Source organism: Mobula hypostoma, chromosome 20 (assembly GCF_963921235.1).
Source record: "Mobula hypostoma chromosome 20, sMobHyp1.1, whole genome shotgun sequence".
Classification (NCBI taxonomy): Eukaryota; Metazoa; Chordata; class Chondrichthyes; order Myliobatiformes; family Myliobatidae; genus Mobula; species Mobula hypostoma.
This window is the reverse complement of record NC_086116.1, coordinates 13,192,132-13,211,662: the sequence shown is the minus strand read 5'-3', so window position 1 is coordinate 13,211,662 and position 19,531 is coordinate 13,192,132. Positions and strand designations below refer to the sequence as shown.

The 19,531-nt window shown below is 44.8% G+C and overlaps 1 protein-coding gene across 8 annotated transcripts in view; it reads left to right on the top strand.

Annotated features, from left to right (window-relative positions):
* LOC134359336 (phosphatidylinositol 3-kinase C2 domain-containing subunit gamma-like) overlaps positions 1-19,531 on the top strand; it is a 285,734-nt gene that overhangs the window by 188,396 nt on the left and 77,807 nt on the right. The window lies entirely within an intron of this gene.

Genomic DNA, 19,531 nt, shown 5'->3' with positions numbered 1-19,531 from the left:
CTGAAAAGGAACCAAATTAAGCTTGTAAAGATGCAAGGAGAGTGGGGAAGGGCAGTGACTCTGATGGCGTAAAGACCATAGGGATAAGATTTTAAATCCCACATAAAGAAAGTGACTCGAACAGCATTTCTACACTTAAGATATATTGCAAAAGTATGTCCTTTTCCGCCACTATGATTCTGAAAAACTAATTCACACCTTTATATTAAATAGACTAGATAACTCAATGCACCTTTCACTGGTCACAATTCTTTCTCAGCTCAAACCCTGAGGTACGAGCAAAGGCAAGCACACCCATTTGTAAATTGTTAGGAGCTTTCAGATTATTCTAGTGGTGTTTAGTATTGTGGCATCCTGAAGATTTATATCAATATTGCTGTGTAGCCCTAATTGTTTAATGCTGTTGTATAGTGCCTTTGGGATGACACCAGTTGTAGATATTATTATCGGGACAATGTATAGCCTGTTCATGTTCCGTAGTCTTTCAATTTCCTCTTTTAATTCAGCATATTTCTGGTATTTTTCACTTATTGGTTTCTTGAAGTTATGTGTGTTTGGAATGGCTATATCTATCAAGTAAGTTGTTCTTACTTGTTTATTATATCTGGGCAGATATTATGGAGTGTCCTATCTGTAATAATTGATCAGTCATAATATAATTTGTACCACTCTTCTCTAAAACTGGATCAGGCTTGTATTTATAGTAAGGTATGGTGTCTTTTATGAGTTTGCATTTTAAAACAACACTTTGGTGACTGATGTTTGTCACTTGATTGTGCCTGTGTAAGTAATCAGATTGAGTTAAACTGCTGCAGGATCCTGTAATGTGTTGGATTGTTTCTGGTTTTTCTTCGCATTTTCTGCATTTATCATCTTGAATTTGCTGGTCTTTTTTTAGGTATTTTTTGTAATTTTTTGTGTTAACCACCTGGTCCTGTTTTGCCACGAGGAACCCTCCTACATCTGGGAAGAGGTCTCCAACTCTTAGCCAGGTGTTCAATGCTTCCTTGTCGACATGTACTTTGCTCAGATCACAGGGATGTCTTCCATGGAGGATCATACTCTTCAATTGGTTAACATTTTCTCCGAGAGTGATAATTCCTTCATTTTTCTGGGTTGTCCTTTCATTTAAGTTTGGTGGTGTGTATCTATCAGAATTGCATATGCTCGTGTGGAGTGCTGAATCCCGTTTTATTTGATGAGACTCTAACCTTAGAAGTTTTATCTGGCTGCTGCGTAAAGTTTTACATTTATGTTATCCCTCTTCCTCCTTCTGTCCTAGGTAGTCTGAATCTAAGTGTGTTTGAGTGTACACAGTGTTTTCTAAACTACTGTATGTAATTTCAGTTCTTTAATTTTGAAAATTTTCCATATCGGTTTCAGACCAAGATATTATGCTAAAAGAATACATTAATATGGGTAGCAAAAGTGTTTATTGCCTTTGTTATATTTTTACTATTGAGCACTGTTTGGCAGATTTTCTTAAGCCTTGAGGTAATTCTGTGAAAAGTTTACTGCGCTATGATCTATTTACTTTTCTTGTTGATATCCCACATACTTACATGTTTCATATTCATCCATCGGTTGTATTGTAACTTGCTGCTCTGTTTTATATTCTCCTAGCTCTATTACACCTCTCTAATGTTCATGTTTGTGTCTTTAGAAAATAGTTCTACTATTTGAACTAATTGCTTTAGCTGTACTGATGAAGGCACGTGGCCAAGTGGTTAAGGCATTTGTCTAGTGATCTGAAGGTCGCTAGTTCAAGCCTTGGCTGAGGCAGCATGTTGTGTCCTTGAGCAAGGCACTTCACCACACATTGCTCTGCGATGACACCGGTGCCAAGCTGTATGGGTCCTAATGCCCTTCCCTTGGACAACGTCGGTGGCGTGGAGAGGGGAGACTTGCAGCATGGGCAACTGCTGGTCTTCCATACAATCCATGGACTCATGAGACTAATGGATGCCTATATAAACTGATGAAGGAGAATATAATTTCAAATTGTCCATGAATAGAAGGTGCCAGAAGAACTCATTAGGTCAAGCAGCATCGTGAAGGGAAAAGGGTTTCTTCTTTATCTTAGAAATAAACTTCATTAATAATACAATATATATACTGTACAAAATGACAATCCAGTGCAAAGAGATATTATATATTCTCGGGTCATTTGATCAATAATTCCAGTCATTTTAACACTTCTTAAAAAAAAATGACATCATTGTGTCAGTCCATTTGGATAAGGCCCATGTGCACAGAGAGAGAGAGACTGAAGTGGGTTGATAGTTCACGCACTTTAAAGTGAAAAGTGTTTTAAGGAATAAGAAAACAATAAACACTCAGCCAAACAGGGCCATTAACTAAACTCTCAAACAGAAAACTGGATGCCAACACTATGGCTGAAAGGAATATCTAAATCTAAAATGAATTGCGCTGGTCTTCAGCATCAGTCGACTCGATAGTCCACTTTTTTCGGGAAAGGCCGAATGCAAGCAAGCGGTATAACGGTGCTGTGCTTTGGTCAAGTTTCAACAATAAAAAGAAGAGAGATAAATACCATAATGAAATAGTAATTAGCTGACACATGCATATTCACGAGCGCAATTGCCGAGTCTGCTGTGCTGCCAAGTCGGTAGTTGTGACAGGGTGCAGTTCCTGAGGTACCACAGGCCTGTGTCAGTTGTAAGTCCTGGTGAGCGATTTGTCCAAGATGTCCTTTGCCGGGATCCAAGAATGTTCTTCAGGACCGTACCACTCCCAATCCACAATCCACAATCCACAATCCACCAGGCCAGATGCCAGGAGATGCCACACCATATAGACCAGGGAACTATCTAGCAAGCGGGGAGGAGGGGTGGTGGGTGACTGGGACCAGGGAAGAGGTAGTAACTGGCTTGAGCTGGGAAACATGGAATACTGGGTGGACCTTCATTATTGCTGGCAGAAGCAATCTGTATGAGACCTTGTTGATAGCCTTTTCCACTACAAATGTAGCATGGAGCCAATTTGTAGCTCTTGACTTTCAGGGGAAGATCCACTGATGCCAACCAGACCTGTTCTCCTGGCTTGAAAGGCACGTTGTTTCTGAGCATGTAGCAGAGAAGCCCTGGCTCATCTCCAGGTGCGCTTGTAGCGCTGGATCAACGGTTCAGCAGCAGGAACTCCTACATCAATCTCCTGGTCAGGGGAGAGTGGTGGCTGGAATCCTTTCTGGCATTCAAAGGGCGACATGCCCATGGAGGATGACTGGAGGTTATTGTGGCGATCTCTGCCCAAACCATTTGGCAGCTCCAAGACATGGGGTTGGAAGGGGCAATGCAGCTCAGGGTCATCTCCAACGCCTGGTTCACTCTCTCAGTCTGGCCATTGGATGGGGTGTGGAAACCAGACAAGAGGCTGGTCGTGGCTCCTACAGGAGAGCAGAAAGCCTTCCAAAAGAAGGAAGGGAACTGTGATCCACGATCAGATACTATATTTGAACACTGGATGGAGTAAGTATATAGTCCAAAAACAGCACCTGGTCTTTATGGAACTCGCATTTCTCAGGCTTGGCGCGCAGGTTATTTTCGAGGAGTCGTTTGATTAGTCTGCGGACATGCTGAACATGTTCCTGATGAGAGCAGTAATAGACAAGGATGTTATCTAAATACACAAAAAGAAACTGGTTTAACAGCTCCCTGAGTATATCGTTAATTAAAGCCTGGAAAACAGCGGGGCATGGGTGAGTCCAAAGGCCATCACAAGGTACTCATAGTAGCCATAAGAGATGTCGAAAGCTGTCTTCCACTCATCCCCTTCTCTGATACAAACCAGACTAAGCATTGCACTGATCAATTTTGGAAAATATGGTTGCTTCCTGGAGATGTTCGAGTGCAGACGCCAGATGGGGAGGAGGATAGTGGTTCTTCACAGTGATATTATACAGAGGCCAATAATCAATGCAGGGCTGAAGCTTACCATCTCTTTTGCTCACAAAAAAGAAGCCCGCTCCTGCTGGCGAGGTTGATGGATGGATAAATCCCATGGCCAATGCCTCTTTGATATATTCTTCCATGGCAACCATTTCAAGACGAGAGAGGGAAAAGATCTGGCCCCCGGGAGAACTAGTGCCAGTTAGGAGGTCTATGGCACAGTCATATAGTGCCCAGTGTGGGAGCAGGGAGGTGGCCATCATTTTACTGAAGGTCCTCAAGGAGATCAGCATATTCAGCCTTAGCTGACAAAGGAGGGGGTTCATGGAACGGAGCTTGAGCTGGACCCAGACAGGTAGACAGGCCAGTCCCCACTCTTGGAGGGCTTTCAGAGACCAATCAATCCATGGGTTGTGTCAGGATAACCAGGGGAGACCAAGCACCAGTGGCAGTTCAGGTGAATCAACCAGATAGAAGGAGAGTTCTTCACTAGGGTTGCTTTTGAGCACAAGTTTGAGGGGTTCACTGGAAACATAGAACATACATAGAACATAGAATAGTACAACACAGTACAGGCCCTTCGGCCCACAATGTTGTGCCGACCCTCAAACCCTGCCTCCCATATAAGCCCCCACCTTAAATTCCTCCATATACCTGTCTAGTAGTCTCTTAAACTTCACTACTGTATCTGCCTCCACCACTGACTCAGGCAGTGCATTCCACGCACCAACCACTCTCTGAGTAAAAAACCTTCCTCTAATATCCCCCTTGAACTTCCCACCCCTTACCTTAAAGCCACGTCCTCTTGTATTGAGCAGTGGTGCCCTGGGGAAGAGGCGCTAGGTATCCACTCTATCTATTACTCTTATTATCTTGTACACCTCTATCGCATCTCCTCTCATCCTCCTTCTCTCCAAAGAGTAAAGCCTTAGCTCCCTTAATCTCTGATCATAATGCATACTCTCTAACCCAGGCAGCATCCTGATAAATCTCCTCTGTACCCTTTCCAATGCTTCCACATCCTTCCTATAGTGAGGTGACCAGAACTGGACACAGTACTCCAAGTGTGGCCTAACCAGAGTTTTATAGAGCTGCATCATTACATCGCGACTCTTAAACTCTATCCCTCGACTTATGAAAGCTAACACCCCATAAGCTTTCTTAACTACCCTATCCACCTGTGAGGCAACTTTCAGGGATCTGTGGTCATGTACCCCGAGATCCCTCTGCTCCTCCACACTACCAAGTATCCTGCCATTTACTTTGTACTCTGCCTTGGAGTTTGTCCTTCCAAAGTGTACCACCTCACACTTCTCCGGGTTGAACTCCATCTACCACCTCTTAGCCCACTTCTGCATCCTATCAATGTCTCTCTGCAATCTTTGACAATCCTCTACACTATCTACAACACCACCAACCTTTGTGTCGTCTGCAAACTTGCCAACCCACCCTTCTACCCCCACATCCAGGTCGTTAATAAAAATCACGAAAAGTAGAGGTCCCAGAACAGATCCTTGTGGGACACCACTAGTCACAATCTTCCAATTTGAATGTACTCCCTCCACCACCACCCTCTGCCTTCTGCAGGCAAGCCAATTCTGAATCCACCTGGCCAAACTTCCTTGGATCCCATGCCTTCTAACTTTCTGAATAAGCCTACTGTGTGGAACCTTGTCAAATGCCTTACTAAAATCCATATAGATCACATCCACTGCACTACCCTCATCTATATGCCTGTTCACCTCCTCAAAGAACTCTATCAGGCTTGTTAGACACGATCTGCCCTTCACAAAGCCATCTAGCCCCTGCCCAGAGGTCAACTGTCCAGGGCCTTGTCATCAATCTTTTCATTCAATTCCCCAGTCAGAACTCCCCATCTTTGAGCTGGAGAGATGTCCGTAAGATTGCTGGCTGCAGCAGAATCGATAAATGCTTTAAGTTCATGGGTTCGAGACCCCACAATAAAGAAGCTGTAAGCATTACACAGTTAGAGGAAACTGAATGAAGAGAGAAACACCCTGTCAGAACTCCCCTCCCCGTTGCAGGTACCCTCTTTTCCTAGATGTTTGACACATGGTTGCCGGAAATATCCCGGATCACCACAACAGAGGCAGGAACCTGTTCTCCTGTGCTGCTCTCTTTCCTCCTGAGACAGGCTTATACACCCCACTTGCATAGGCTCCTCCATGGGCTGGGTGCTGGGTAATGAGGGAGAAGGCAAGGGCAAGGAAAGACGGTGATTAGAAGACGCGTAGGAAGATTGAGATACTCTTTCCCTGCGCCACTCTGTTACCCGGTCGTCAAATCAAATAGCCAGATTAATCAGATCATTCAGACTATCCTGCTCATCATGGACAGTGCTCTCATGCTGTTCAGTCCACACTGGAAGGCAGTGAAGAGAGATATCTCATTCCATTGCACTTCTACTGCAAGTGGGTGGAATTTGATTGCATAGGCCGTCATCGTCCCTTGGCCTTGGCACAAATCCAGGAGTCAGTGGGCAGCTTCCTGACCTCCTGACCCCATACCAGAAGGTAAAAACCCTCCTTAACTCTGCAACAAAATGCCTGAACGACTGGGCTGCAAGGTATCTTTGCTCCCGTTAGGCGTTTAATCGGCTGTGTGGAGGACCATCTGGGTGATTGACCATGTTTGCCAGCTTTCACTCATCATCACCAAAGCGACCAGGCTGTGCTTGTAATTTCAGCTCGCATTGGGTAATAAAATTCCTGCAGCCATCGGGATCACCAGAGTCTCTGCCTGGTGGTGGAATACTTGGTTAATGTATAGACATGGGGGTCTATGGGGATCCGAAGGCAGGAGAAAAGGAGGGCCTGCGAGATGCTGGGAGTGGGACTGAGGCGGCCAGAGGCTGCTGAATTGTGTTGGCAAGAATGCTATTAACAGTCTGCAGTGAGTTTATGGACAGCGGCCGTGACAGCGGAAATCACAGACACCTGAGTCCGATTGTCTGCAGTGAGTTCATGGACAGCTGCTGCGAGGGATGATTCCTGTTCCTCTAGATGAGTTTGGGCTTGTCGACATGAGACTAACATGAGAACAGATTCAATTGCCTGTAGCTTGTCCCCTACTTGGCCAATGAATCTCAGGGCCAAGGTCAGCTGTCCCCTCTCTGCTGGGTCCATCTTTGTGTAATCGAAACTTGCTGTCTGTCTGTTTGGATATGGCCCAAGCGTGGAGAGAGAGAGAGTGAAGCAGGTTGCTAGTTCACAAACTCTAATGCAAACATGGGTTTAAGGGAAAAGAAAACAATAAACGCTAGGTCAAACTGGGCCATTATCGAAACTCTCAAATAGAAAACTAGATGCCAACACTGCGGCTGAAAGGAACATCTAAATATAAAACGAATACTGATGGTCTTCAGCGTTAGTTGACACGATTGTCAACTTTTCTCACAAGGCCGAATGCAAGCAGGCAGCATAACGTTGCTGTGCTTTGCTCAAGTCCCGACACACACTGCAACAATAGGAAGGGAGTTAAATACCACCATAGTTAGATAACGATTAGCTGACACGTACATATTCACGAGCGCAATTGCCAAATCTGCTGTGCAGCGGAGTCCATGGTTGTGAACATTGCCACTCTGAGGTGATAAATGCTTTCAATGTCTGAGGGATTTCTCCACTAACCTCAGCCCTTCCACGTTTTGTAGCAGAAGGAGACTAGACTGTGGTCCTTCCATGAAGATCCTTTGCATTAGGTCCACCGAGCTTCAGTGCGTCCCTCAGCACCTGCTCCTGCACCCTGGAATATGCCAGTCAGTGGCATTTCCTTGCAGTTCGGCATTAAGTCCCTGCATCAAGACTGAGAGTGTAGAGGGGGAGGCGGAAAGTAAAAAGAATTGAGAGGGTGGGGTGAGTCAGGAGCTGGCAGATGGTAGGTGGAACCTGATGAGCAGGAGGATGGTGGACGGACGAGGATGGTATGGACGGGTAACAAGTGGAGTCAGGAGTTGGTGGCTAGTGGATGCTAAGTAGAAACTGAGAAGGAAAGAGAAAAACAGCCAGATAGAGCACCAAGAGGGAGCATCCATCATTAAAGAAGCTCAGAATCTGGGACATCCTCTCTTCTTGATACTACCATTGGGGAAAAGGTTTAGGAGACTGACGACACACACTCAATGTTTTAGGAACAGCATTAACCCCTACGTCATCTGATTTCTGAACGGTCCATGAACACTGGCTCACTATTCCATTTTGCACTATTTATTCTTGAAACTTACAGTAATTTTTACAGATTTCACAGTACATGTGGTGGTACTAAACCAGATTCTGATCCTGGTTCAGGTGGGAGGGAGGGTGGAGGTGCAGACAGAGGATAGCCGATGATAAATGGATAAGTCAGGAAGATGATAACAGGAACCAGATAAGGGTGGGATGATGACTTACTGGGCATACCTGACCATTTTGTTTCTCCAACCTGCAGAATCTACAGTGTCTGTATCGTCATGTTTAGACACTGCGGAGGGAAAAAAGTGATTAATATTTCCCAATTGGAGGATGTTTACGTTCTAAATTTTTCAGGATCCACTTATCACAGTGTTCTCACGAATTAGAAGAATGTCAGTAAAATTTTTCGACAGCCTCCAAAGAAAGCTCTCAATAATTCACTTATGAGATTTTCCAATAATGGGAAAATGTTCTCAAAGCACGTCTGTACCTCAGCTTGCAGCTGTGAAGCAGATTTGCAGGGAATGTATAGAGGTGGGATACTGACTCCCCCATAAGGGCCGAGCTTAACTCCCATCCTAATCCCTCAAAAGTTCAAAGATCAGAGTAAATTTTATTATTGAAATCCATATATGTCACCATATACAACCCTAAGATTCATTTTCCTGTGGGCATACTGAATAAATCCATAATAGAATAATAACCATAACAGGGCCGCGCTGTAGTAGAAATATGGAAACATAGAAAACCTACAGCACAATACGGGCCCTTCGGCCCAAAATGCTGTACCGAACATGTCTTTACCTTAGAACTGCCCTAGGGTTACCCATAGCCCTCTATTTTTCTAAGCTCCATGTATCCATCCAGGAGTCTCTTAAAAGACCCTATCGTTTCCGCCTCTACCACAGCCGCCAGCAGCCCATTCCACGCACTTACCACTCTGTGCATAAAAAACTCACCCCTGACATCTCCTGTGTACCTGCCTCCAAGCACCTTAAAACTATGTCCTCTCATGCTAGCCATTTAAACCCTGGGAAAAAGCCTCTGACTATCCACACGATCAATGCCTCTCATTATCTTGTACACCTCTATCAGGTCACCTCTCATCCTCCGTCATTACAAGGAGAAAAGGCCGAGTTCACTCAACCTATTCTCATAAGGCATTCTCCCCAATCCAGGCAACATCCTTGTCTGTCTGCTCTGCGCCCTTTCTGTGGTTTCCACGACCTTCCTGTAATGAGACGACCAGAATTGAACACAGTACTCCAAGTGGGGTCTAACCAGGGTCCTATATAGCTGCAACATTACCTCTCGGCTCTTAAACTCAATCCCATGATTGATGAAGGCCCATGCACCGTATGCCTTCTTAACCACAGAGCCAAACTGCATAGCAGCTTTGAGTGTCCTATGGACTCGAACCCCAAGATCCCTCTGACACTCCACACTGCCAAGAGTCTTGCCATTAATGCTATATTCTGCCATCATTTTTGACCTACCAAAATGAACCACTTATCTAGGTTGAACTCCATCTGCCACCTCTCAGCCCAGTTTTGCATCCATCGATGTCCCGCTGTAACCTCTGACAGCCCTCCACACTATCCATAACACCCCCAACCATTGTGTCAGCAAATTTACTAACCCATCCCTCCACTTCCTCAACCAGGTCATTTATAAAAATCACAAAGAGTAGAGGTCCCAGAACAGATCCCTGAGGCACACCACTAGTCAATGGCCTTCATGCAGAGTATAACCCATCTACAACCACTCTTTGCCTTCTGTGAGCAAGCTAGGTCTGGATCCACAAAGCAATTTCCCCTTGGATCCCATGCCTCCTTACTTTCTCAAAAAGCATTGCATGTGGTATCTTATCAAATGCCTTGCTACAATCCATATTCACTACATCTACTGCTCTACCTTCATCAATGTGTTTAGTCACGTCCTCAAGAAATTTAATCAGGCTCGTAAGGCATGACCTGCCTTTGACAAAGCCATGCTGACTATTCCTAATCATATTATGCCTCTCCAAATGTTCATAAATCCTGCCTCTCAGGATCTTCTCCACCAACTTACCAAACACTGAAGTAAGACTAACTGGTCTATAATTTCCTGGACTATCCCTACTCCTTTTCTTGAACAAGGGAACATTCGCAAACCTCCAATCCTCCAGAATCTCTCCCATTGTCATTGATAATACAAAGATCATCACCAGAGGCTCAGCAATTTCCTCCCTCACTTCCCACAGCAGCCTGGGGTGCATCCCATCCGGTCCCAGTAACTTATCCAACTTGATGCTTTCCAAAAGCTCCAGCACATCCTCTTCCTTAATATCTACATGCTCAAGCCTTTCAGTCCGCTGCAAGTCATTCCTACAATCGCCAAGATCCTTTTCCATAGTGAATACTGAAGAAAAGAATTCATTAAGTACCTCTGTCATCTCCTCCAGTTTTATACACACTTTCCCACTGTCACACTTGATTGGTCCTATTCTCTCACGTCCTATCCTTTTGCTCTTCACATACTTGTAGAATACTTTAGGGTTTTCCTTAATCCTGTCCGCCAAGGCCTTCTCATGGCCCCTTTTGACTCTCTTAATTTCATTCTTATGCTCTTTTCTGCTAGCCTTACAACATTCTAGATCTCTATAATTACCCAGTTTTTTTAACTTTACTTTTCTTCTTGACTAGATTTATTACAGCCTTTGTACACCACGGTTCCTGTACGCTACCATAACTTCTCTGTCTCATTGGAACGTACCTGTGCAGAACTCCACACAAATATCCCCTGAATATTTGCCACATTTCTTCCGTACTTTTCCCTGACAACATCTGTTTCCAATTTAAGCCTCCCATTTCCTGCCTGATAGCCTCATAGTTCCCCTTACTCCAATTAAGCATTTCCCTAACTTGTCTATTCCTATCCCTCTCCAATGCTATGGTAAAGTAGATAGAATTGTGATCACTGACCAGGTTCATTTCCCAATACCAGATCAAATACAGCCTCTCCTCTTGTAGGCTTATCTACATATTGTGTCAAGAAACCTTCCTGATCACACCTACCAAACTCCACCCCACCTCAGCCCCTCACTACAGGGGGATGCCATTTAATATTTGGGAAATTAAAATTTCCCACCACAACAAACCTGTTATTATTGCACCTTTGCAGAATCTGTTTCCCTATCTGCTCCTCGATGTCCCTGTTACTATTGAGTGGTCTATAAAAATCACCAAGTAGAATTATTGACCCCTTCCTATTCCTAGTTTCCACCCACAGAGACCCTGTAGACAACCCCTCCATGACTTCCTCCTTTTCTGCAGCCATGGCATTATATTTGATCAGCAGTGCCACACCCCGACCTCTATTTCCTCCCTCCTTGTCCTTTCTGAAACATCTAAAGCCTGGCACTTGAAGTAGCTATTCCTGCCCCTGCACCATTCAGGTCTCTGTAATGGCCGCAACCTCAAAGCTCCAAGCGCTGATCCACACTCTAAGCTCACCCGCTTTATTCATAATACTCCTCGCATTAAAATAGTCACATCTCAAACCATCCGTCTGAGTGCATCCCTTCTCTATCACCTGCCTTTCCTCCCTTTCGCACTATCTCCGAGCTTTCTCTATTTGTGAGCAAACCTCCCTTTCCTCCGTCACTTCAGTTTGGTTCCCACCCCCCAGCAATTCTAGTTTAAACTCTCCCCAATAACCTTTCGCAAACTTCCCCACCAGGATATTTGTCCCCCTCAGATTCAAGTGCAACCCTTCCTTTTTGTACACGTCACACCTGCCCCAGAAGAGGTCCCAATGATCCAGAAATCTGAATCCCTGCCCCCGTTCCAATCCCTTAGCCACGCATTATCCCGAGATGACTATCTTTGAGGTCTTGCTTCTCAACTTCCTTCCTAACTCCCTGTAGTCTGTTTTCAGGGCCTCCTCCCTTTTCCTACCTATATCATTGTTTCCAATATGTACCACGACCTCTGGCTGTTCTCCTTCCCACTTCAAGATATTGTGGACGTGATCAGAAACATCCCAGACCCTGGCACCTGGGAGGCGAACTACCATCCGCGTTTCTTTCCTGCATCCACAGAATTGCCTGTCTGCCCTCCTAACTATAGAGTCCCCTATCACTGCTGCCATCCTCTTCCTTTCCCTATCCTTTTCAGCCACAGGGCCAGACTCTGTGCCAGAGGCACGGCCACTGTTGCTTCCCCCAGGTAGGCCGTCTCCCCAACAGTACTGAAGCAGGAGTACTTATTGTTAAGGGGTACAGCCACTGGGGTACTCTCTAGCATCTGCTTCTTGCCTTTCCCTCTCCCGACCGTTACCCAGTTATCTGTCTCCTGAGACCCCGAATTGACTACCTGCCTATAGCTCCTCTCTATCACCTCCTCACTCTCCCTGACCAGACGAAGGTCATCGAGCTGCATCTCCAGTTCCCTAATACGGTCCCTTAGGAGCTGCAGCTCAACGCACCTGGTGCAGGTGTGGCCGTCCGGGAGGCTTCCTCACTTTTAAACTCTTCCCGCTGTTCTCACTGGCCAACCTCCACGCGCTTGAGTAGTCGTGCCCCGTTCAAACCGCTGAAGAAATAACCAGCAGCGGTTAGCACAATGCTTTATAGTGCAGGCGACCCAAGTTGAATTCCCCCCACTGCCTGTAAGTAGGTTGTACGTTCTCCCTGTGACCATCTGGGTTTCCTCCGGGTGATCCGGTTTCCTTCTGCAGTTTAAAGACGTACCGGCCGGTAGGCTAATTGATCATTGTAAATTGTCCCGTGATCAGGCTAGGAGTAAATCAGGAGATTGCATGGCCCAAAGAGACTATTCCATTATCAATAAATAAATAAATAAATAAATCTATACAATAATAGCCATAATCTCAGCATCAATGAAAGACTGCCCAAATGGGGTGTTTAATAAGAGTGTAAAGACAATAAACTGTGCAAATACAAAGAGAAGAAATAATAATCAGAACTAAATAAGCAAAATGACTATTGAGAACATGTGATGAAGAGTCCTTGGAAGGGAGTCCATTCATTGTGGAAATATTTCAATGGCGGGGCAAATGAAGTTCAGTAAGGTTATCCCCTTTAGTTCAAGAGTTCAACAGCATGAATGCTGACACCCCCCTCCCCCAGAGTGGGTAATATCTTCACTGACTAAATGGGGAAGGGCTGCTTTATTTGTAACTTGCTGAACATGGTAAGTGTGTGAAAGAAGTGCAGTGTCGTTTTTCACTGGTCACTGGTACTGCAATTATCGATCAGGATGTGTTCCCAAGAACAAGAGCAGTAAAAAGGGCCATTAGATTGTATATGTGGTAGAGATGCGTTACTTATTACACAGCTGTGTTGTGAGCCAGCAATGAATGATCCCATGGCTTGGATTGGAAAGACTTCCTGTGAGGACCAGGTTTTGGACAGCCTGGGGTGAGAGCTGCAGAGATGTGCCATTCAGGGCTACATTCCGGTTGGCACAATCATTGCAGCCCATTGCTGGGGAATGTGTGGACAGATCACCAGCATCCCATGGCTTCTCTCGTCACCTCAAAGTCAAAGTGGAGTTATTGTTATGTGCATAAGTACTTGTATGCATTTATGCAATGAAAAACTTCCTTGCCGTAGCATCATAGGCATAAAATTAGAGACATGATATTAACAAGAAAAACAAAAACCTATAAAAAATTATACAAGAAAGAGCACAATTAGAACAAATAAAATCCATTGCAGTGCAATGTGTTCATCGTGTGACATACAAAGGTAGTGGTTGGGGTGGTGCAGGTTGGTTCAAGAACCAAATGGCTGAAGGGAAGAGGTTATTTTGATGACAGATATTGCCACCATCCAGGCCGTGTCACTTTCCCAAAGTGACCACTGGGCTGGAAGTACAAAGGCTGAATTCCAACACCATTAGGTTCAAGAATAAATATTTCCCTTAACTTATTCAGTCCTTGAAGCAACCGATATAACCGTAATCTGAAGAGTTTAGAAACACTATGACCACTTTAATCACTATGCACTAAAATTGACTTTTATTTGTTCCAATTGCGTTCTTTTTTGCAAACGTCGCATTTGACTTACGCTTTACTTGTGACTGCTGCTTATACTATGTGTCTGTGATGCTGCTGCAAGTAGGATTGTTATTACCCCAGAGCATACATGTACTAATGCATATAACAACAAACTCGACTTTATCTTTTCGGGGCATATAGATAATAGCCGGTAGTGGGGAAGGATGTGCCTGCAATGATTCCTCTACTCTCTGTAGATTTTTATATTCCTGTGCATTTGAATTACGTACCAGACCATGATGCCACCAGTCAAGATACGTGTTCAGTGGATGTGGTGGAAGCTGCCCTCTCTCCAGTACTCACAGACTGAAGATCACTGTATAGTCACATGTAGAATGTCCAGTCAACTCCATTGAGCTTGATACCATAGTGAAATATCCAGCCTGCTGAGAGTCTGTTAAAATGAAAGACATCTTACCTGATCCTTTGGTAAGACGTTGACAGATTCAGATCTTCCTTGCTCTTTAAGTAATTAATTAAAATGAAATCAGGCACCCGTGGCACAGAGCATCCGTCCAATCAACTGCAGAATGTAAATAATTTAAACAGTGGATTTACAGTCCTCTATTTGGTGAAATGCCACTAAAGAATTTTTCCCTGTCTGCCTGTCACTCTCTTCTACTAATCTGCCTTCCCCCTCTCTTTTATTTCCCTTTCTGTACATTATTTGACACTCATAAACACCGTAGAGTTAAAAAAATACACGTGGACTAAGATGTTAACTGTCCTGTGCTATCACCAGTGGGATCATCAGTTGATCTGCCACCTGTCTTCAGGAGTTTCGGCCCGCCTATGATCAAGACTCCCTCGAGGTGGTGGGCCAGCAGTGCTAAAGCACCACCTCCCACTGGTGAGCTTAAAAACTTGGCATCAGCCTCTATCAGAGTTGTTGGTCACTTCCATCCAACAGGTAGTCTACTTTTCAGGTGCCTATGCAACTACTGAAGGGTTTGCAAGATATGTATACACTGTCTGACTATCTGCCCCTCTGGACATACTTGGTCCACACCCATGCTGATCCTTTCTCTGCTGCCTCAGCTACAGCCCTGCTGGTTGACTTGAACTCTCTTCTAGTGAAGCCAAGGTCACGCAGCCAATTCTGGAGAGTGAATGCAATAAACCCATGGCAGCCTACTTAGAATGGATAACATGAGACCTTCCACCCTCTGTCTCTGCACTCTGATCTTAATTCTGTATACTTGGTTAACTTGCGCTCAAGGGCTGCATCGATGTTGTCTTCTCAGGGCTCTGTGAGTTCACCAATAACCACTTCTTTACTGGCGTCAGATTATATCTGGACGCAATGTGGAGAAAACTATTTGCTCCAGGAAAATGTCTTTCCCATCCAGGTCAGCCTTGACACACCAATCATTGGCTGAAGAAAGTATGCTTGATCGTGGGCCTGCACTGTACACCCTTGACTTGGAGCCTTCTTTCACAAGTGATATGTGATGTTCTGTGCAGCATGGGACATGAGATAAGTTGTGCTGCAGTACTCTCTGCTCAACCGCTTCTGTCACAACTTTGAGAACGTTGTTATGTCTCCAAGTGTACATGCTGCTGGAAAGATTGACCCTGCATGCTCTCAAAATATGTTGACGTGTTCCCTTCTCGCCACAAGCAGCACACCTGTCTGTCTTATCTTCATACCAGGTGCTGAGGTTGGCAGGTGTTGGGAGCAGATCGTACACTGCTCTGTATAGAAAAGAAATACGGAGCGGTTCCATCTGCCACAGAACATTCCAAGGTAGGTGTCATTGTTCAACACTTTCCCACCGGGTCCAAGCCCCTTGTTTGGCAAGTTAACCTCTTCTCCTCTTCTACCTCTCGTATTAGGGAGCTAGGGCTTTACTCTTTGGAGAGAAAGAGGATGAGAAGAGACATGATAGAGGTGTACAAGATAATAAGAGAAATAGATAGAGTGGATAGCCAGCACCTCTTCCCCAGGGCACCACTGCTCAATACAAGAGGACACGGCTTTAAGGTAGGGGTGGGAAGTTCAAGGGGGATATTAGAAGAAGGTTTTTTACTCAGAGAGCTGGTTGGTGCATGGAATGCACTGCCTGAGTCAGTGGTGGAGGCAGATACACTAGTGAAGTTTAAGAGACTACTAGACAGGTATATGGAGGAATTTAAGGTGGGGTTTATATGGGAGGCAGGGTTTGAGGGTCGGCACAACATTGTGGGCCGAAGGGCCTGTACTGTGCAGTACTATTCTATGTTCTATGTATTTCTTGTGTTACAAGCTCACGGCGCTCCTTACCTGCAGAAGATGACCACCACTGGTGGGTTGTCCATCTAAGACCCTGGTGGCCTAGCTGGATAGCCCCAACTATCTCCTTGTGCTTCAATCTAGACTCTGCCTTATCAACTGCTACACGGGCTGACCGCTTCCTGCCTGATCTCACATCCGGCTGGATGTTCTTGATAACAGGGTCTTTTGAGTCTCAAAGCATCAAGAATGATCTTACGTTGGCTACCTTGACCTCTTCAACAAGGGATTGCACTGGGATGGTAAGCTTTGTCTGGCTACTGTGGATTGCAACATTGGTGAGGCTGCTCGGTACTCCAAGCCACTTCCTCACATACTTGTTGATCTTCCGTTCCATTGCCTCAACATGGGACATTGCCACTTCATAGACAGTTAGCGGCCACATTATCCGTGGCATCAGTTCGTACTGCAAGCACCACAATTTCAACTTGCCAGGCAAGCCACACTTGTCAACAGACATCAGACCTCTGCTGATCTGTTCTCCTGTCTCTTGAACCCTCTTGATGTCTCTCAGCTCCTCTGTGTACCATTGCCCGAGGCTCTTAACTGGTTGGTCCTGAACGGATGGAATCTCCTCTCCACAAAGGGTGAAATGAAAGTCAACCAGCTTTCCTCTCCTAAGAACAAGGCTCTTTGACTTCTTGGTCTTGAACTTCATTCTTCCCCAATCCATTAGCTCCTCGAGTCTAGATTTTACATTTTCCACTGCTTCCGTGCTGGGACCCAAAAGGGTAAGATCATCCATGAACGCTAGTATTGGTGGTAACTCCCCTCCGCCTTCAAGTGCAACACCTGGTCCCACTGATTCTGCAGCCCTCACAATGACCTCCACGGCTAACACAAAAAGGATGGGTGAAATCGCACATCCCATTGGGATTCCAACATCCAAGCTCTGCCACCTAGTTGTAAACTGCTGAGTGGAAAACCTCATCCGGAAATCGTTGTAGTACTGCATAACAAAGTTCCTCAGCTTAGCAGGAATCCATAGGAATTCCATCGTAAACTCAATCAGGACATGGGGAACAGAACCATACGCATTTGCCAGATCATGCCAAACTACAGCCAGATTTCTTTTCAACCTTTTTGACTCCTGGATGGTATGCCATATCATACTAGAATGTTCTAGGCATCCTGGGAAGCCTGGTATTCCCGCCTTCTGCACAGATGTATTTACTAATCCATTCTCTATCACAAATAAAGATATTCTTTCTGCCAGAATGCCAAACATAATCTCCCCATCTACATTCAGGAGTGAAATTGGTCAGAACTGATTCAATGTAGAAGAATTCTCTTCCTTCGGGATGTCTATTCCTTCAGCCTCACTCCATGGCAAAGGGAGAACACCTTGTCTCCACACCACCATTAACAATCTCCACAAGTATTTCCTCAGCTCTTCACATTTCTTGAACACCTTATACAGCACTCCATTAGGTCCTGGCACTGAGCCTGACCTTGCCTTTCTGATGAACCGTTCGACTTCTGCCAGTTTGGGTTCTGACAGATCGAACTTCACTCCTGGCTTGGTAGGCTTCACAAGCCCTGAAATGTCAAGCAAAGGAGCCTCCCGCTGTTCGTTAGAGAGGTGCTTGCTAGTTGATCCTCAAGTTCTTGTTGAGAGATGTTAAGCTGCCCGCTCTTACTTTGTTCAAACAGTTTCTTTGTGAACTCGTGAGGGTTCTCAAAGAACGACTTTCTTGGCTTCTCTCTCTTCTTTCTCTTTTCACGTTGTGACTCTGTACGACGGAGCGGTGCTAACTTTATTCGAAAATGCTCTTGGAGATCAGCAAGCCCTGGCTGTCAACCTCACTTGCTACTTTCCACCTCTGTCTCAACGATCTAAGCTCTTTCCTCAACCTACTAATCTCCTTCTGGTACCTGCTTGGTTGCTGTGTAGGCTTTACTTTCTTCCACTCAAACAAACCAAACCTGTACTTTGCAACATCGTAAATCATATCGCCCATCACTTCCAACTTTCTCTTCGATGTTCCCCTGAGAGTGTTCTCCAAGATCATACTGATATCCTCATCAAATACACGCCAAGCCTTCTCATCTGCCATTGCTGGCCACTTGACCTTCCTCTTCTTCTCTACCTCCTCACCACCGCCATCATGTGAAGGATCTACCTGGGTACTGTGGTCTGAAACCTGACCTGGGTTATCTCTCGTCTGACCTGGAGTATGATGACTCTCTCCAGAGCGAATCGCTGCGGCTTGTGAATCAGTAGTTGAAAAGACCACATCATCTGTGCTTGGTGAAGTAATCTCATCTTCATCCACTGGGATGGAATAGCACCTCAACTTTGCTTGGTGGACTCATAAACCTTTAATGCTGGAAAACGCTTTCCCACACCAACACACTGGACACTCAGAGCCTCTTATCCTAGCTCTTGGTCGTAGTCGTTCCCTGTAATTAACTGTATCTGAAGTTAAATTAAATTAACTTCCTCGTACTTCACAAGGTTGAAGCCGGAACTTCTTGTCCCATTTACTGCTTTAATATCCCCAGCTCACTCTGTGTCTAAATTCAACTCTGATGAATTCAAAAGAATAACTTTCCACTTACAATGTATTTAACCTCCGAAGTTAAATTAAATTACCTCTGTTCCTCCTTTTTTTGTCACCTTTACATCACGCTGGTGAGAAACTGCAGCTTGGATATCTCCAAATGCCTAATTGCTTTCCATTTTGTAGATTCACCTTCATAGACTCTACAATTCATGTTTCAGTATAATCTATTTTTGTTTTATTTGCACTATTTGTCTTCTTCTGCACATCAGTTGTTTATTAGTCTTTTATGTATAGGTCTTTCAAAAATTCAAAGGCTTATTTTATTTACAAAGCATGAATGTACAACTATAGAATTTCTTTATTTTCTTGTAAACGCCTGAAGGAAATGAAACTCAAGATAGAATTTGGTGACCTATACATACTTCGATAATAAATTTAATTTAACTTCGGCTTTGACTGATTCACCATTATCACCTTGCAATGGCAGCTGATTAGTAAGCAGTACTTGACTTCCAAGCTGCAGGAAAAGTTATAAGTAATGGTGGATGCCAGAAGATGTCCCGCTCCAGTGATTTCACACCCTGACTAGCA